Genomic DNA, 18,583 nt, shown 5'->3' on the forward strand with positions numbered 1-18,583 from the left:
TGGCAGTGGTGGTATTCGCACTTAAGATTTGGAGACATTATTTGTATGGTGAAAAGTGCAAGATATACACCAACCATAAAAGTTTGAAGTACTTCTTTTTTTAGAAGGGTCTGAATATGCGCCAGAGACGGTGGCTAGAGTTGGTTAAGGATTATGACTATGATATCCTATACCATCCTGGGAAGACTAATGTAGTGGCTGCTGCATTGAGTCGGAAAGGCCCAGGACAATAGGTCAGTTCAAGACAGATATCTGATAAGCTAGCTGAGGAGATGACTAGAGCTGGTATAGAGTTGGTGGTTGGACAGTTAGCGAACATCACTCTTCAGTCTACACTCCTCGAGAGGATCAAGGAGGCGCAGGGGAAAGATTCCCAGTTGAGAGGTCACAGAGAGAACGTCTTAGTCGGAGCGACTAAGGACTTTTCTATTTCAAAGATGGGGTTGTTGAAGTACAAGGGTTGGATTTTTGTTCCGATGGATTCTGATATTCGACGGGAGATTTTAGATGAATCACATACCACTCCCTATTCCTTGCATCTGGGTACGATGAAGATGTACCAAGATCTGAGAGCTTTGTATTGGTGGTCGGGCATGAAGAGGGATGTGGTGGATTATGTGGCCAAATGTTTAACGTGTCAGCAGGTTAAGGCTAAACATCAGAGGCTAGCAGGATTGCTGTAGCCTCTAGGGATTCCCGAGTGGAAGTGGGAGGAATTACCATGGACTTTGTGGTTGGCTTGCCGAAGACTGTGGGACAGCATGACTCGGTGTGGGTTATTGTGGATAGGTATACCAAGTCTTCCCACTTTCTACTGGTGAGGGTGACTTATACTGTGGAGCAGTATGTCGAGTTATATATGAAAGAAATTGTTCGGCTTCATGGGGCTCCGAGGTCGATAGTATCCGAGAGAGGCCCCACCTTCACCTCCAAGTTTTGGGAGAGCCTGGAGAAGGCTATGGGCACGCAGTTGCGGTTTAGTACCGTTTATCATCCTCAGACAGAAGGACAGTCTGAGAGTACGATCCAGATATTGGAGGACATGCTATGAGCCTATGTGTTAGATTTTGGGGGATCTTGGAGTAAGTATCTCCCTTTGATTGAATTCTCGTACAACAACAGTTATCAGGCAACTATCGGAGTGGCTCTGTATGAGATGCTTTATGGAAGGAAGTGTAGATCACCTATCCATTTGGATGAGACAGGTGAGAGAAGTTATTTGGGTCCTGAGATGGTTGAGAGGACCAATGCGGCGATTGAGAAGATTAGAGCGTGAATCCTCGCCTCCCAGGGTCACCAGAAGAGTTACTCATACCTGAAACGCAGGAGCGTGGAATTTTAGGTTGGTGACCATGTGTTTCTTAGGGTTTCACCTTTGAGGGGTGTGAAACGGTTTGGTGTTCGGGGCAAGCTAAGCCCTAGATTTGTTGGCCCCTTTGAGATTCTGGAGCGGGTTGGTGAGGTAGCTTACAGATTGGCGATGCTTCCAGCCTTATCAGGGGTTCATGATGTGCTTCACGTGTCCACGCCATGGAAGTATGTGTCTGATTCGACATATGTTCTGAGTTATGAGAATTTGGAGTTGGATCAGGATTTGTCTTATGAGGAGAAACCAGTTCAAATTCTCGATCAGAAGGATAAAGTCTTGCAGAGCAAGACCATAGCCTTGGTGAAAGTGCTGTGGATGAACAGCAAAGATGAGGATGCAACATGGGAACTTGAATCGGATATGCGGGAGCGGTATCCTGAATTTTTCAAGTAATTTCGAGGACGAAATTTCTGTAAGGAAGGGATAGTTGTAGCGACCCAAATTTTCTAATAAGGGTTGGGGCCTTGATTAGCATGCCTGGAGGGCAATAATTGCTATATTGTATTAATATGTGAATTTAATGAATATGTGATTAGAAATGCATGTTTGGGTGAATTAAATATGCATGTGGGCCCCATTTGATTGATAGGGGAATATTTGTAATTTTAGCCCGTTGAGGGCATAAATATTATATTTATGTGTATTATGATTGATACCACAGATGGGTGGTGATATGATCGCGGTACACGATCCGAGACGGTCCTAGGGAGCTGTTTAGCTAGAAAGTCACAACGGGGTCAAATACCCGGCTCGGGGGGAGCTTAGGGGTATTTTGGGAATATTATAATGTGTTTGGGAATTACTGAGTAGTGGTTAGTAATTTAGTAATGGTTTAGTCGTGTCGGGATTAAATGGGGATTTTTAGGTATACTCGAGGATTTAGCGGGATATGTCAAAAGACTAAATCGCCCTTGCGGGCATGTGAAGACTTAGGTTAACTTAAGGGGCTGGGAGATACTAGAATACTTTGGCAAAAAGAGAAGAAGGAAAAAGGGAAACCATTAGCTCTCTTTCTCTTCCACTCGATGATCTCCCTCTCCCTCTCTAAGGTGGCTGAATTTGAAGGATTTTAGACCATTGATCAAGGGATTCAAGGCTAGGAATTGGGAGATTGACCTAGGCTCAAAGGTAAGTTTCAATCAGTTTTTTGATTGAATTCTGCTGAGAAATGTTAAGGTTAAGAGCTGATATGTGTTTTTTTGCTTGGTGGATTCTTAGGATGAAGCTTGGCTAGGTTTAGCTTGAGAATCAAAGGAAATCAAGCTTGGAGTTGGATTTGAAAGAAGCTCAGAGTCAAATTTCAGTTTGAGGTAGGAATTTTTTCCATCTTTGAGGTAGATTTCTTGTGTGGTTTAAGATTTCTTAAGTGAGGTTTAAGTTTTGTAAGTTCTGGTTTGAGTTTTATGAAGATTTTAACCAATTTGTGAATCTTGGGTTTGAATGTATGTTTAGGTTTGTTATGGATGTTTTTGGGTTGCCATATGGTCTATTTGGGGTTTGGGAATGATTTTGGGATTTAGGTATGTCTTGGTAATGATTTAGACGTGTTTTGGCTCAGGAAAATGTTGGGGAGAAACCCAGATTTTTGGGTTCGCATATGGGCGCCACGACCCTGTTCTTCCGTGCCACGGCGCTAGGCCATTTCTGGGCAGGGGAAATTTTTAGTATTTAGGCTTTTTCCCAGGGGGCTCGGGGGATGCTTCCGCTACCTTGTGGGGCGAAACGGGAGGTCCCGAGAGCACGAGATTGGTTCCGGGGGATGATTATAAATTGATTAGTAACGAGAGTTCTATGTATGTATTGTGACTAGGTTTTCAAGGAGGCTCGAGTTAGAGGATTGTGATCGTGATCGCGGTGCTTGGGATGCTCGGGACACAGGTAAGAAAATTGTTGTTCCCACAGAGCTTGTATGCAGGGCAGGGCCCTATATGATTGTGTTGCAGGGCGTAGCCCTTTGATTGAGTTTATTCATGTTTGGTATTTGCTATATTATGCCATGTATGCATATGTGTGAAGGTCGGCAAGGCCTGGAACGGCAAAGGGCCGAGAATGGCGTTACGCACGTGGAGTGCAAGGCTGAGTGCGGCAAAGGGCCGGGAGCAGCGCTTAGCACGTGGAGTGCGAGTTGCCAGGGTGAGACTCTAAAGGATACCTGGGATATCCTTATGGTGTGGACCACGAACCCAGGGCCTGGTAAAGCGCCTGGGACGGCATGGCCGTATGTGTATAGCCTATTGATGGCATGTTTATATGCTAAGTGTTTGATATGCATATGTTATCTGCTTGTGAGGGTTTTCTTGCTGGGCTTCGGCTCACGGGTGCTCTATGGTGTAGGTAAGGGCAAACGGAAAGTCTACCAACCCTGAGTACAGAGAGCGTGAAGCGGCGCATACATATTTGGCCTGCCCGGCCGCCACAGCCAGGGTTATTTTGGGAGATGATTGTACTGAACCTAGATTTTTTCGTTTAGCCGACTCTGATTATATTTTTGAGTTGTAAATATTTCTAAACATTATTTTGGGATCCCAAATGTTAAATGCTTTATGATTTTCAGTAAATGGAATTATTTTCAAAGTTTATAACTCAGGTTTATGGTTTAATCACACTTTTGTCTTAAAACCTCAATTAGCGAGTTAATTGCACGTTTTAAACTCACTTAGTAACGACTCATTACAATGTCGGTAGTAAGTATGTAATCTAGATGGTAATTCCCCACATTGGATTGTAGTATCACTCAGGAAAGTGCAGGTCGTTTCCTAGTCGCAGAAATGGAAGAACCCCGTGTTTTCTTGGTTAGGGTTGGATTTTAGGTCGAATAGATAGTTGACCTCGTGTGGCGTAAGGATAGGCCACTTCTTATGACTATAAAGGATATAGAGTTCAGAGAGCATTCTATACCCATTAGGATGGAGAGGCAGGATCGCTCATGCCTCAATATGGTACCTCGACCAGGCGCTGAAGGCACCTCCAGGCAGGTTTGCCCGCTGGTCTGAGGTGGGTTGGACTAAGGTTACCCCAGGATGTTCGTACTTCCTGATGTAATTGGAAATCATCCTAACCATGATTCGGCTTGGAGGGGCAACATACCATTCGACATCTGGTCGAATGATGTTTCGGAGTTTGGCATGAATTTGGATATCTGGGCTGGGGGTATTTCCTTCTCGACCACTGGTCAAAGGAATTTCAGCCTGAGTACCAGGCTAATTTGGAGGAGTGGAAGGTTTCTTTTTCTGAGCTTTGGGCTTTACTCGACCCATGTTTTGAAGTGGGGTCGATGGAGTGTTTGGGATGACACGAGAAAAAGGGCTCTCTGGGATCAGCAACGATGGTTGCTCCTCGTCCTCAAGCAATTGGGCCAGCAAGTCGTTGTCGATAGGCCTCTCACCTCCCCACGGATCTTGCATGAAAATCTGCGAACAGAAAAGTGGGAGATGAGAATCTATGGCCTAAAAAACTTGTGTTTAAAAGTTGGAATAATGCTGCTTGTGTATAAAAGTTAAGCTTTTGTACGACCAGCAGCATTCTGACAAAAAAACTATATTTCAAGCAAATAGTTTGGAAAATGGATTAAAAAGCAGAAGTGAAAAGTTTTTCTTGAAAAACTTTTCGACTTTTAAAAGGCGGGAAAAACCTAGTTTTTTCTACGAGCTCAGAAATCGAATTTTTACTTCGATTTCATGCCCTAAGATGAATATCCTAACTACCAAACTAGTTCTTAACTCCTATAAAGCATTATTTCATTACCCTATCAAAAACAAATCAGTATAATCGTGTACCCCAAAGTAATTTCTCAAAAACAGTCGAAAGTGCTTAGAAACTCAGAATACAAAACGAAGATGGAATAGGTATTGCATGGCATCTCAAACGACTGAAAGATTTGGAAAACTTACTTGGATGAAAGTTAGAGTACGAACGCGAACGTTTTGAACGTCTGAGCGAAAGTTCCTTAGATCAGCGGTGAAAGCTTCTGGGTTTGTTTGGCTCTGTTCTTCAGAGTTCTTGAATAAGAGAAGATAAGTGAAAAGTAAAAAGTAAAAAATGATCTTGGGGGGATTATTTCTATTGATCGTGGCACTGTAAAAGAGGTAATCATGGAATTACTTTTTTCAAAGCATGGGGAAACACAATAGCCGTCAGACAAATTTTTGGGAAACCAAAAAGACTTGATTGGATATGATTAGTTACCTTTTTTGAGAAGGCAGGGGCGGCTCTGACAGATTTGGTGGGGTATGCGAAGGGTTAGTTTCCTAAGTTTACTTTATGCTGGTCGCAGTAAAATAAACTTGGGGGGCAAATGTTTACCCAAAACAGCTACTGATGATGTGGCAAGAATTCCTCACACGTGGTTTACACATGGCAGCGTCAAAAGGAAGAAGTGTTGTTCGCCTGTCGACCAGCTCTCTGTTGCTTCATCAAACCTCACGATTAGATGCTACCAGACTGGTCGCATGCTTCATTTTATTTCCTCAAAAGATTGTAATCTTGTAATAACTACATGGATTATTTCCTCTTTATTGCCTTGATACGCTGATATTTAGGAGAATTAAGGCCCATTGGCCCATGTAACCCCCCTTGAGCCTATAAATATGCAGAAGAGGGCTCAAGGATGGGACTTTGGAACTTTTTTTCTGAATACTGAGAGAAAGAGAGTATAGTGTGATTATCCTCCAAATAGTTGTAATTCTCCTAAGGCTTGTGAAACTCAAGAACCCTAGTTCTTTGATCACGACATTGGGATTCAATATAAATAATAGCACTAAGTGGACGTAGGTCATTACCATTCATTGGGGCCGAACCACTATAAATCATTTGTTTCATTTCTTTACCATTTAATTCCATTCTTGACTATCATCTCATTTATTGTCGTATTTCTAACTTCGTGTCATTGGCCAAATAGAGGTTCAATAAAAAGGATTAGAGAGCCAAGGAATACAATAGGAGTATTAGAAAGAATCACTTAGAGATTGATCTTATTCCACAAGGAGATAGTTCACCTTCAGACTACTAAGCAAATTATGATGAGAGCTACAGAACAATATGTCCTAGTAATTAGGCTTTTTAAAGATTTTCCTTCTATAATTTCAACATTAGAAGAAATATGGGAGACTATAGATGATGATGATGATGATGATGATTTACCGGTAGCCATGAGATATTATTTTCATATACTTAGGTTCACCTCTAAGTTGGTATTTCAATTCACTAATGAGCAAAAGCATAGCATCTTCATGAATCTTCCCCGAGGTAGTTTGAAGGCTCAAGATAATGATGATTATGAAGAAATAGATGATGATATGTTAGATGAAGGGCCAGACATAGAAGATCCGGATTTTTAGATTTACCCCAGTTATGTTAGTTTATTTATTTATTTGGATTTATGATTGTACTTAGTGAAAACCTTTTTCCAAATGAATATTATTGTTATTTTTGGATGACATGTATGAGTTTGATTTTTTTTACAGTTATAATAAATTCAATAAATAATGACTGAGTTCGGTGAGGGTGGATACAAATCTATGGACCGAGTTCTGTATTGAGAGTATATGGGGCCATAGTAATGGGAACGATTTTACTGATCCCAACCCTCGCTCAATATGGTTAACTTTGGAACAATGACGAGTTTCGAGCCTGAGAATTAAGTCATATAGGATGATTAGAAACAGACTTAGAAAATAATAAAGATGGCTAATTTTCTAAGTATAGAAACACACCCTAATTATAAAGAAGGCTTACATAATTTTTCATAAGAAATCATAATTGATAGGTCTGAGTTATGTTTGCTTAGACTAAGTTTTGCCTTAGAACCTATTAAGGTAAGTTCTAACACGTTTTTTCTCGACTATTAGAACTTTGCTGAAGATGTCGCTCAGAAGGTCTACAGGCACGAACAGCAATGCCTCCAGCACCACCAACAAGACTAATGAAGACCTTCCAGTCTGAAGAAGGGGAACGCGTGCTACCAATGCTGCTGCTAATAGAAGTGCACCGCCTCCGGTTGACAACACCACTAAAATTGTTCGGCTACGGCAACAAGTGGAAGAATTGCTGCAGCTACAACGACAACAAACTCAGCCGCAACCTCAGACTCAGCCCCAGCCTCAGCCGCAAATGCAGCCTTAGCCAACGGTTCAGGCACCCCAGCAAGTAGGTCCGAATAGGGGGATGGCCAATGGCGAACTATGCGCCTTACCCAGCTCAGTACATAGAACCATTCTATGAGCGGTTTCGTAAGAAACACACTCCAAAATTTGAAGGGACAACAAACCCCTTTGAATCGGAAGAATGGATCAAGAATGTAGAGTTGATCCTGGCACACATGAACCTCAGCAACGAGATTGCATATCCTGGGTTTTGTCTCTTTAGAAGAAGGATGCTAGAATCTGGTGGGATTTAGTACAGCAGACTCACGACGTCGCCACCATGACATGGACTAGATTTGTGGAGCTCTTTCACAAGAAGTATTATAACTCGGCAGTCATTGCCACAAGGGTAGAAGAATTCTCCAGTCTCAAGCAGGGCAATCTGACGGTAGTAGAGTATGCTCGAAAGTTCGATCGACTTGCCAAGTTTGCATCAGAGTTGGTCCCAACCGACTTTTTGAGGGTCACCAAGTTCGTTAGGGGACTCAGACCCAAAATTGAGCTAGGATTCAAGCTAGCAAACCCCGGAACCACTTCCTGCACCGATGCACTAGAAACAACTATAGAGGTGGAGAGGCTCCAGGCAAATGATAGTAAGGAAGAGGCCAGTAAGTTTGAACCTAAACAGCGGAATCAACCTAAGAATGATCGGAACCACAACAACCATCAACATTGCAACAATAATGGCCAGAAGATAAGGCATCTTGATAGTAAGTAGGCTGAAAATGAAAAAAGAGCACGGACTAGCAATGTAAACAATAGGTCGGGTGATATCGCCCAATAACTCCTAAGCGGTTGCAGTAGTAATCGGGCTATGTCGTATCCACAGAGAGGTAAAATACAAGTAAATAGAAAGATTAGTAAATTACAAATAATAAACTTTGAAATATATAACTTTGAAAAAGAATATATATTTTCTTAACATTAAATAAACAAAATCGAGGAATTAGAATTAGAAAGAAAATATGGAAGGCATAAGTTACATTCATGCAAACATATATATATATATTTTAATAAAATTGATTCATTCTACTCAACTATAATTCTACACCATTAATTATAGTTGGGAAATATATATAATAAAGCTCACCTTAAAATATGTTCTTTAATTAAATTATACTAACTTCTAATTTTAAAAACCTATCATATTATATACCTTAGAGCAACAAAATACCAATGGCAGAATGCAATAAAAAGCATATAATATAACAAATACCCTAAATTAAATTAAGAGCCTAAATTACATAAGAAGAGCATGACTAGACTTATGTAAAAGAAGACACTAATAAATTTATAATAAAAATTAGAAGAAAATAAATTTAATTGTAACAAAGATACAGAAATGAAGAACAAAATAAAGAATCAATATATTAAAAATATAATGTGAAACATGAACTTCACTCTAGCCTTTCCACAAGAGAATTTAGCCTAAAATAGGCATTGTTTTCACTCAAAAAAATGTAAAAGAAAAACAGCAAAATTAAGAAATAAGTGTTTTTCTCTCCAATAATACTCTCTACACTTCCTTCCACAATCTGATACTTTTAAATCTCCATTTGGTCCTCTATTTATAGTGGAAAAAATGACCCAAAATATGTTAAAATCGTGTACTAAAGAGTGGGAAAAATGGCTGCAAAATAGGTGCAAAGTGGGACAAGTGGGAGACAAATGCAGCAGACATTGGCCACATGTCAAGCACCGATTGGATCGGCAGAATAGTGGCAGCTGCTTTGTTAGGGTGTAGGGAGCAGCCGCCAGGCAGTGGGATGCATGGCGTCCCTTGGTTGGCTTAGCAGGGATGCGTGGCAGGCGGCGTGGGACTGAGGCATCAGATGCATCAGTCCTGGCAGGCATGCATCAGGTGTGTCAGTGTGTCAGGTGGCTCCGGCTTGGCTTTTTGGCGCAGCTTGGCTTCGGCGGCGCGGCTGGAGGCTGGAAGGACACGTGGGCACAGCTGAAATTTGGGTCTAGGCTCCATTTTGGGCCTAATCTTGTCAAAAATACTACATTGTCATCATTCTTTTCAATTATATTTCTTTCTTTCTTCTTTCTTTTTGTTTGTGCCAAAAGTACATTTTATTTCTTGAAAATTAAACACAAATTAATTCAAAATTAATATTTTCAAATATAAAACATGTGGCAATAAATCCATGAAAATATTAATGAAAACTCAATTAATTTTAAACTTTAAGACTAATAAAATGATACTTTTGAACACTAATCACAACCCCCAACCAGCTTATTGTTAGTCTCTAGCAATTCAAGCGAAATAATATATGTCAACATGATATATTTCAAGTCAAAAATTATAAAAGAACTTAAGTATTAACACAAAATGTTAGTAACAAGTCAACAAGAGTTATCAAAATTACTTTGAATAAATCTAGAGTTGTGAGTGTGTGCACCAAACTTGAACCTTCTTTCCGCAAACGATTGCACATAAAGCCTTCGAAATTATGCCAAGTGAAAGTCTCAACTCCATTAACCTCTCATGTAATTGAAAATATTTAATGTTAAGGGTTTCGCTCATGGAGTTGGAAATAAAAAAAGTAAGCACTCGTCAAATGGATATATATTCAGGACAGACTCTTAAATAACTATTGAGACGAAGATAGGAAATAAACTATTTGGACAACCACCATAAAGAGTACCACAAAACCAGTTTTTCGGGAATTCTAAGTTAAATAGAAAATTGTTACATTTATTATAAGAGTCATACAATAAAACATGAAATTAATAAACACTCTTTTTTTTTAACACAAGAGACAACATAATGGAAAATGATACAACTATTGCTCTTGTGTTTTTCTTTTTCTTTTTTTTTCTTTTTTTTTCTTCTTTTTTTTTCTTTTTCTTTTTTGTCATGAAGAACATAATAAAAGGCTCTCTAATAAGATTTATCTATAGAAGATATTATACCTAAAACGTCATTCATTCATACCACAATACCTTGTCCAAATAATTATAACCATTTCTAAGAATCAATAAAAAAAATTAAGTTGTTTTCTCAAGTCTCACCTCTCACAGAAAATAACGAATTCTTAAACAAGGCAAATTTCTAAGCAAATACGTGCTAATCAACCATCTTACCACAATTTTTGGCATGTGCATTAGGTAACTCTAGAGAAACTCTTAGTAATACAGATAACAAAAATTGACTCAAAAGTAACATTTTGCAAAAATAAATAAGTAATTTTTAAAAAATTTGACCATGAAAATATTAATATGACAAAAATCAACATGAACGTGCATGACTATGCTCACCACCCCTAACCAAAATCTCACAGTGTCCTCAATGTCTCAAAAGATAATAAATGTAAAAAAGCAGGGAAAGAGAACACCTGGATAGCAAATGTCGAGTGATAGAGCGAATATTGATTCTCTAAAACATGAAAAACTGAAAACACAAAATGATAACAAATAAAATAAAATGACAAAAGGGAAATAAACTGAAAACAAACCTATGTACAAACAATTTGGAACACTACTCAGACTTGGTAAACCGGTTCCACGAGAGTGACTTCTTCGGCTGGGTCACCCTCTCTATGTAGTGTTTCAGTCGTTGGGCATTTACTTTGAATTATCTCCCATCAGTTGGGTCTATGACCTCAACAGCACCGTTTACGAAAGAGAGATTTCACAACATATGGGCCAGTCCACCTTGATCTCAGCTTGCCAGGGTGGATATGCAGATGAGAGTCATAAAGATGCACTTGTTGGTTTGGATCAAATTCTTTTCTAAGGATCTGCTTGTCATGGGCCGCTTTCATTTTGGCCTTGTAGATCCTAGAGTTGTCATAAGCATCGTTTCTTAACTCTTCAATTTCTGACAACTAAAGCTTACGATTGAGTCCTGCTGCCTTGAGATCAAAATTTAGGCATTTAACTGCCCAATAAGCTTTGTGTTCTAGCTCAACGGAAGGTGGCAGGCTTTACCATAGACTAGCCTATAAGGAGACATACCATGCTGAGTTTTGTAAGCAGTGCGGTATGCCCAGAGAGCATCGAGAAGTCGTGAGGACTAATCTTTGCGGTCAGGATTAACCGTCTTTTATAAGATTTGCATAATTTCTCGGTTGGCTAACTCAACTTGGCCATTTGTCTGTGGGTGATAAGGCAATACAACCTTATGAATTACACCATATTTTTGCATTAAGGTCTCGAAAGAATAGTTGCAAAATTGGGTGCCTTAATCACTTATGATAGCTCGTGGTGTGCCAAACCTAGATAACACATTTTCCTTTAAGAAGTTCACAACAGTTGTGTTATCATTACTTCGACATGGCACAGCTTCCACCCATTTTGAGACATAGTCTATGGCAAGGAGAATGTAAAGGTAGCCAGAAGAAGGGGGAAATGGTCCCATAAAGTCTATCCCCCAACAATCGAATATTTCTATTACAAGAATTAGGTTTAATGGCATCATATGTCGCCGGGACAAAGCACCTAATTTCTGACACCTTTCACATGATCGACAGAAATTGTTAGTGTCTTTGAACAAAGTGGGCCAATAAAGACCACACTGTAAGATTTTTGCAGTAGTCTTTTTCATAGAAAATGACCACCACAAGTTCAGAACACTAAAAATTTCATCATCTGGAATGCAACGTCTCATAATTTGGTCCGGGCAATACTTAAATAGATATGGATCGTCCCAATAGAAGTTACGAACCTCGACCACAAATTTACATTAATCTTGTGCACTTCATGCAGTTGGAAGTTCGCCAGTCACTAAGTAATTCACAATATGAGTGTACCATGGCAACTTAGTGACTGAGAAGAGATGTTCATCAGGGAATTCATCTCGAATGGCTTGGCCATCAGCGAAATCAGAAAATTCAAGACGAGATAAGTGGTCCGCTACCATGTTTTCAACTCCTTTCTTGTCTTTTATGGTCAGATCAGATTCCGGTAACAGAAGGATCCACCTAATTAAACGCGCCTTAGCATCCTTTTTGGAAAGGAGGTATTTTAAGGCAGAATGGTCCATAAAGACTGTGATAGGTGAACCAATCAAATAGGAATGAAACTTGTCAAGTGCGAATACTACAGCAAGTAACTCTTTTTCAGTGGTAGAATAGTTCATTTGAGCACTGTTAAGAGTTCTACTTGAGTAATAAACAACGAAGGGCTTCCCTTCCCTTCTTTGACCTAAGACGGCCCCTATAGCATAATTGCTAGCATCACACATGACTTCGAACGGTAAGTTCCAATCTGGTGGCTGAATGATAGGGGTAGAAGTGAGTTTTGTAACGCGCTTTCAGAAAGATTCCTCACACTCAGGTGTCCAACTGAACACAACATCTTTTTCTAGGAGGTTTGACAAAGGGCGAGCAATTGTCGAGAAATTTTGTATGAACCTCCTACAGAATCCTGCATGCCCAAGAAAAGATCGAATGTCTTTAACAGTCTTGGGGGTGGGCAGCTTTGATATGAGTTCAATCTTTGATTGATCAACCTCAATTCCTTGTTCCGACATGACATGCCCCAAGACTATGCCTGATGGCACCATGAAATGATATTTTTCCCAGTTGAGTACCAAGCCCTTCCCTTTGCAATGTTTAAGCATAGACTCTAAATTGAGAAGGCTTGACTCAAAGGAATTTATAAGGATTGTCAAGTCATCCATGAATACTTCCATACATTTCTTGATCATATCACAAAATATGCTCATCATGCATCGCTTGAGCATTGCACAGGCCAAATGGCATGCGCCGAAAGGCAAAAGTACCGAAAGGACAAGTGAATGTGGTCTTATCCTGATCTTCTAAGGCAATCTCGATTTGGTAATACCCTGAATAACCATCGAGAAAACTATAGAAAGGATGACCTGCCACACGTTCCAATATTTGATCGATGAATGGAAGTGGAAAATGGTCTTTGCGGGTGGTTGCATTTAATTTTCTATAATCAATGCACATGTGCCACCCAGTTGTGACCTTGGTAGGAATAAGTTCCCCTTTTTCATTTTGTACCACTGTTACCCTAGATTTCTTGGGAACAACCTGAGTTGGGCTGACCCATTTACTGTCAGCAACAGGATAGTTTATGCCAGAATTAAGAAGTTTCAAGACTTCAGTCTTTACTACTTCCTTCATTGTTGGGTTCAATCTTCTTTGAGGGTCACAATGTGGTATAGCCCCGTCTTCCAATTGAATGTTATGGGAGAAAATTAAAGGACTAATACCTTTGATGTCAGCTATCGTCCATCCTAATGCATCTCTTTGTTCTTGCAACACATTGATGAGTTGGCGCTCTTGTGTGGCATTGATCTTGGAGGATATTATGATAGGAAAATTGTTGTTAGCTCCCAAGAAAACATGCTTGAGACCGTCGGGAAGTTGTGCCAACTTTCGTTGAGGAGCTTGTTCAATGGATGGTTTTTGTGTTTCTCGATCTTGAGGGAGTTCCTCAAAGATTGGATTCCAAAACATGGTTATTCTAGCTTGTGAGTGTTTGACGATTTCAGGGTTGATTTTAGACTCATCGAGCTCAGAACTTTCTGAAATTTGGAAGAGGTGATTAAAATGATTAGACGTGTATTTCGCTTCGAGCTCTTCCGAAATAAGTGTATCGATCAGATATGATTGGAAACACTCATCGTTATTAGGTGGTTGTTTGCCGATATGGAAAACATTCACTTCTAGAGTCATGTTCCCGAAAGAGATTTTCATGAGACCATTCCTATAGTTAATGAGTGCATTTGCTATTGCGAGGAAAGGTCTACTGAGAATGATGGGAATTTTGGACTCTATACTCACTTCAGATTGAGTGCCCAAGATGAGAAAATCAACAGGGTAATAGAATTTTTCAATTTGAATCAGAACGTCTTCTACTATTCCCCGAGGTTTCTTAACTGATCGATCGGCCAATTATAGCACCACAGATGTGGGCTTGAGTTCTCCAAGACCTGATTGCAAGTATATTGAATATGACATGAGATTTACACTTGCTCCTAAGTCTAGAAGGGCTTGACCAAATTCCTGCTCCCCAATTTGGCATGAGATGGTGGGACAACCAGGATCTTTGTACTTAGGCGGTGTCTTGCAGTCAATTACCACGCTAGCTTGTTCTCCCAAGAATGCAATTTTCTTGACATGGTGCTTTCTTTTAACGGTGCACAAATCCTTGATAACCTTGGCATAAGCCGGCACTTGTTTGATCACATGCAACAATGGCAAGTTGATCTTCACTTGTGTTAAAAGGTCTAGGATTTCACCATGATTTTCCAGTGGATTTCAAAGCTTGAGGAAAGGGTGCCTTTACTGGAATGCTTATTGGCCCATCATCATCTGGAGCGGGCATTGACGTACTCGTTGTCTTAGTTAACAGTGAAACCGTACTTTGACCACTTCGAGTAGAGATGGCATTAACCTCTTTGAAATTTGTATCTACAGAGGAGGAGGTTTATGCCATGTGTTGCCCTTTTTAATGGATTAGAGGTTGAGCGGGAAGTCTACCATGCTCTTGAATCGCCAAAGTAGTGTTTAGCTTTGTCATTTGGATTTTCATGTCTTTCATTTCCTCTACCATTTGTGTGAAACAAGATTTGAACTCTTGAGTTGAGGCTATTTGAGTTTGCACAAGCATCTGCAAAGTATTCTATAGAGAATTACTTGACTGCATGTTATTTTGAGGAGCAATGTATGCTTTTGGCGGTTGTTGCTGCTCAGGCCTCCACTGGCTTCCAGATGCTTGGTTTGAATCCTTCCAGCTGAAATTTGGATGGTTGCACCAACCGAGATTGTAAGTGTTTGAGAAAGGGTTATAAGGCTTCTTGTAATCCCCTAAAGCATTGCATTGTTCCTTATTTCCTCCTCTTAACTCACCAAGAGTTGGGCACTCTTGTGGTTGATGTTCCACCCCTCCATAGATGAAGCATGGATCTCGTGTCTCTACCTTTGCAGCCATGTGGATTCCTCTACCTTCTTGAGATTTGAAAGCCTCGAATTGTTGTCTCAATGATTCAATTTGGATTTTGACGTTGTCATCTTCCCTTAATTGGTATATTCCAGTTGATCGTGACTTGTCCATAGGACTCGGTCCATTCCATGTGTAGGATTTTTCAGCGAGATCGTCGAGGTACTCGAAAGCTTCATCGAGATCTTTTTGAAGGAATTCTCCATTGCACATCATTTGTACGAATTTTCTTTGTCCGGTTGTGAGACCATCATAAAAATAGCTTATCAGACGCCAGCTTTCGTATCCATGATGTGGGCATTGATTTATCAAATCTCTAAACCTCTCCCAGACCTGATGGAAAGTTTCATGGTCTTTCTGGATGAAGGTAGAGATTTGCCTCTTAAGGCTGCTAGTCTTATGGGGCGGGAAATATTTGGCAAAGAATGCTTTTGTCATTTCGTCCCATGTTCCGATAGATCTAGGCCTTAAGGGATACAACCAGCTTTTTGCTTTGTCTTTGAGTGAGAAAGGAAAGAATTTCAATCTCACAATGTTGGTGATATCAGCTCGGTTGTTGAATGTAGCCACCACCTCTTCGAATTCCCGTATATGCACGTACAGACTCTCATTTTCCAACCCATGGAAGGTTGGTAAGAGGTTAATCATGCCAGGTTTGAAATCAAAATTTGGCATATTGTTGGGATACATTATGCATAAAGGTGTGGTTGTACGCGTAGGATGTAAATAATCCTGTAGCGTTCTTGGTTGGACTTCATCTTGATGAGCCATCGTGGGTAGTTCAGGAAGTCTCGGTGAATCGGGAGTGTTTGAACGAATGGAAGAAAATGACGAACTAGGAGAATTTTCTAAAGTTTCTGCTTGTTGTCTCATAAATCTCCCTAATGCGTCTCTGTTTCGTGGCATATATATTTTTTTATTTTTTAAGTATTATAAGCGCAAGTGTGTAATAGTGTAATAAGTACACACCAAAAATGTTCCCAGGCCAATTGAGAAGGCTGCCAAGGTACCACTTTAGGCCCAAGAGCTTTTCAAGAACTCCCCGAGGTTCTTAGAAAAGGTTGGAGGGTAACGCTAACACAGACCTTATTTAAGAACCAATTTTTCTAAGACAGAACAAGTTTGGCTTTTACTAATTTTCACAATTACACAAATGTTCTCAATACTTTTTTTTTATTTTTATTTATGCTTTAAAATTTTATGCTTTTCTTAAAAAAAAACTTAAATCTAGAAAATAAATTCTAAACCTAAAAGTAAAATAAATAAATAAAAAATTACTAAGGAAAAATAAGATAAAAGAGAAATTAAAAATTATACTACTTTTTTTTAAATAGAAAAAAAAATTAATTTACTATGCAAACCTTTAATTGTAGAATTACCTCCTCGGTAATGGCGCCAAAAATTGATATCGCCCAATAACTCCTAAGCGGTCGCAGTAGTAATCGGGCTATGTCGTATCCACAGAGAGGTAAAATACAAGTAAAAAGAAATATTAGTAAATTAAAAATAATAAACTTTGAAAAATAATATGTATTTTTTTAACATTAAATAAACAAAATCGAGGAATTAGAATCAGAAAGAAAATATGGAAGGCATAAGTTACATTCATGTAAACATATATATATTTTAATAAAATTGATTCATTATACTCAACTATAATTCCATACCATTAATTATAGTTGGAAAATATATATAATAAAGCTCACCTTAAAATATGTTCTTTAATTAAATTATACTAACTTCTAATTTTAAAAACATATCATATTATACCTTGGAGCGACAAAATACCAATGGCAAAATGCAGGAAAAAGCATATAATATAACAAATATCCTAAATTAAATTAAGAGCCTAAATTACATAAGAAGAGCATGACTAGACTTATGTAAAAGACACTAATAAATTTATACTAAAAATTAGAAGAAAATAAATTTAATTGTAACAAAGATACAGAAATGAAGAACAAAATAAAGAATCAATATATTAAAAATATAATGTGAAACATGAACTTCACTCTAGCCTTTCCACAAGAGAATTTAGCCTAAAATAGGCATTGTTTTCACTCAAAGAAATGTAAAAGAAAAATAGGAAAATTAAGAAATAAGTGTTTTTCTCTCCAACAATACTCTCTACACTTCCTTCCACAATCTGACAATTTTTTACTCAATTTGGTCCTCTATTTATAGTGAAAAAAATGGCCCAATATATGTTAAAATCGTGTACTAAAGAGTGGGAAAAATGGCTGTAAAATAGGTGCAAAGTGGGACAAGTGGGAGACAAGTGCAGCAGACATTGGCCACGTGTCAAGCACCGATTGGCTCGGCAGAATGGTGGCAGCTGCTTTGTTGGGGCGTGGGGAGCAGCCGCCAGGCAGTGGGATGTGTGGCGTCCCTTGGTTGGCTCAGCAGGGATGCGTGGCAGGCGGCGTGGGACTGAGGCGTCAGATGCGTCAGTCCTGGCAGGCGTGCGTCAGGTGTGTCAGAATGTCAGGCGGCTCCGGCTTGGCTTTTCGGCGTGGCTCGGCTTCGGCGATGCGGCTGGAGGCTAGAAGGACACGTGGGCACAGCTGAAACTTGGGTCTAGGCTCCATTTTGGGCCTAATCTTGTCAAAAATACTACTTTATCATCACTCTTTTCAATTATATTTCTTTCTTTCTTCTTTCTTTTTGTTTATGCCAAAAGTACATTTTATTTTTTGAAAATTAAACACAAATTAAATCAAAATTAATATTTTCAAATATAAAAAATATGGCAATAAATCCATGAAAATATTAATTAAAACTCAGTTAATTTTAAACTTTTAAGACTAATAAAATGATACTTTTGAACACTAATCATCGGGTTATGAAGAATAGTCGCAGTGCTCCAAATGCAAAAAGAAACATCCTGGGGAGTGTCGTGTAAACACCAAAGGATGTTACAATTGTGGCCAGGAAGGTCATCGGAAGAGGAAAAGTCCAAAGCTCAAGCAAGAAGATAAAAGGGACAACAAGATGGTTCTAGCCAGAGTCTTTGCCTTGACCCAGGGAGAAGATGAAGCTAGTTATAAAGTAGTCACAGGTCAGATTCCTGTCCTTGATAATATATATTCAGTATTATTTGATTCAGGAGCAACACACTTGTATATCTCGTTAGGAATGATAGAGAAATTAGACA

The 18,583-nt window shown here is 39.3% G+C and overlaps 1 non-coding gene across 1 annotated transcript; it reads left to right on the forward strand.

Annotated features, from left to right (window-relative positions):
- The first annotated feature begins 15,712 nt into the window (after positions 1–15,712).
- LOC133820528 (small nucleolar RNA R71) lies at positions 15,713–15,819 on the forward strand. The gene has a single exon (XR_009886936.1). It is a non-coding gene; the product is annotated as a small nucleolar RNA R71 (small nucleolar RNA).
- Positions 15,820–18,583: the final 2,764 nt, after the last annotated feature.

The sequence above is a fragment of the Humulus lupulus genome, chromosome 2 (genome assembly GCF_963169125.1).
Source record: "Humulus lupulus chromosome 2, drHumLupu1.1, whole genome shotgun sequence".
Lineage (NCBI taxonomy): Eukaryota > Viridiplantae > Streptophyta > Magnoliopsida > Rosales > Cannabaceae > Humulus > Humulus lupulus.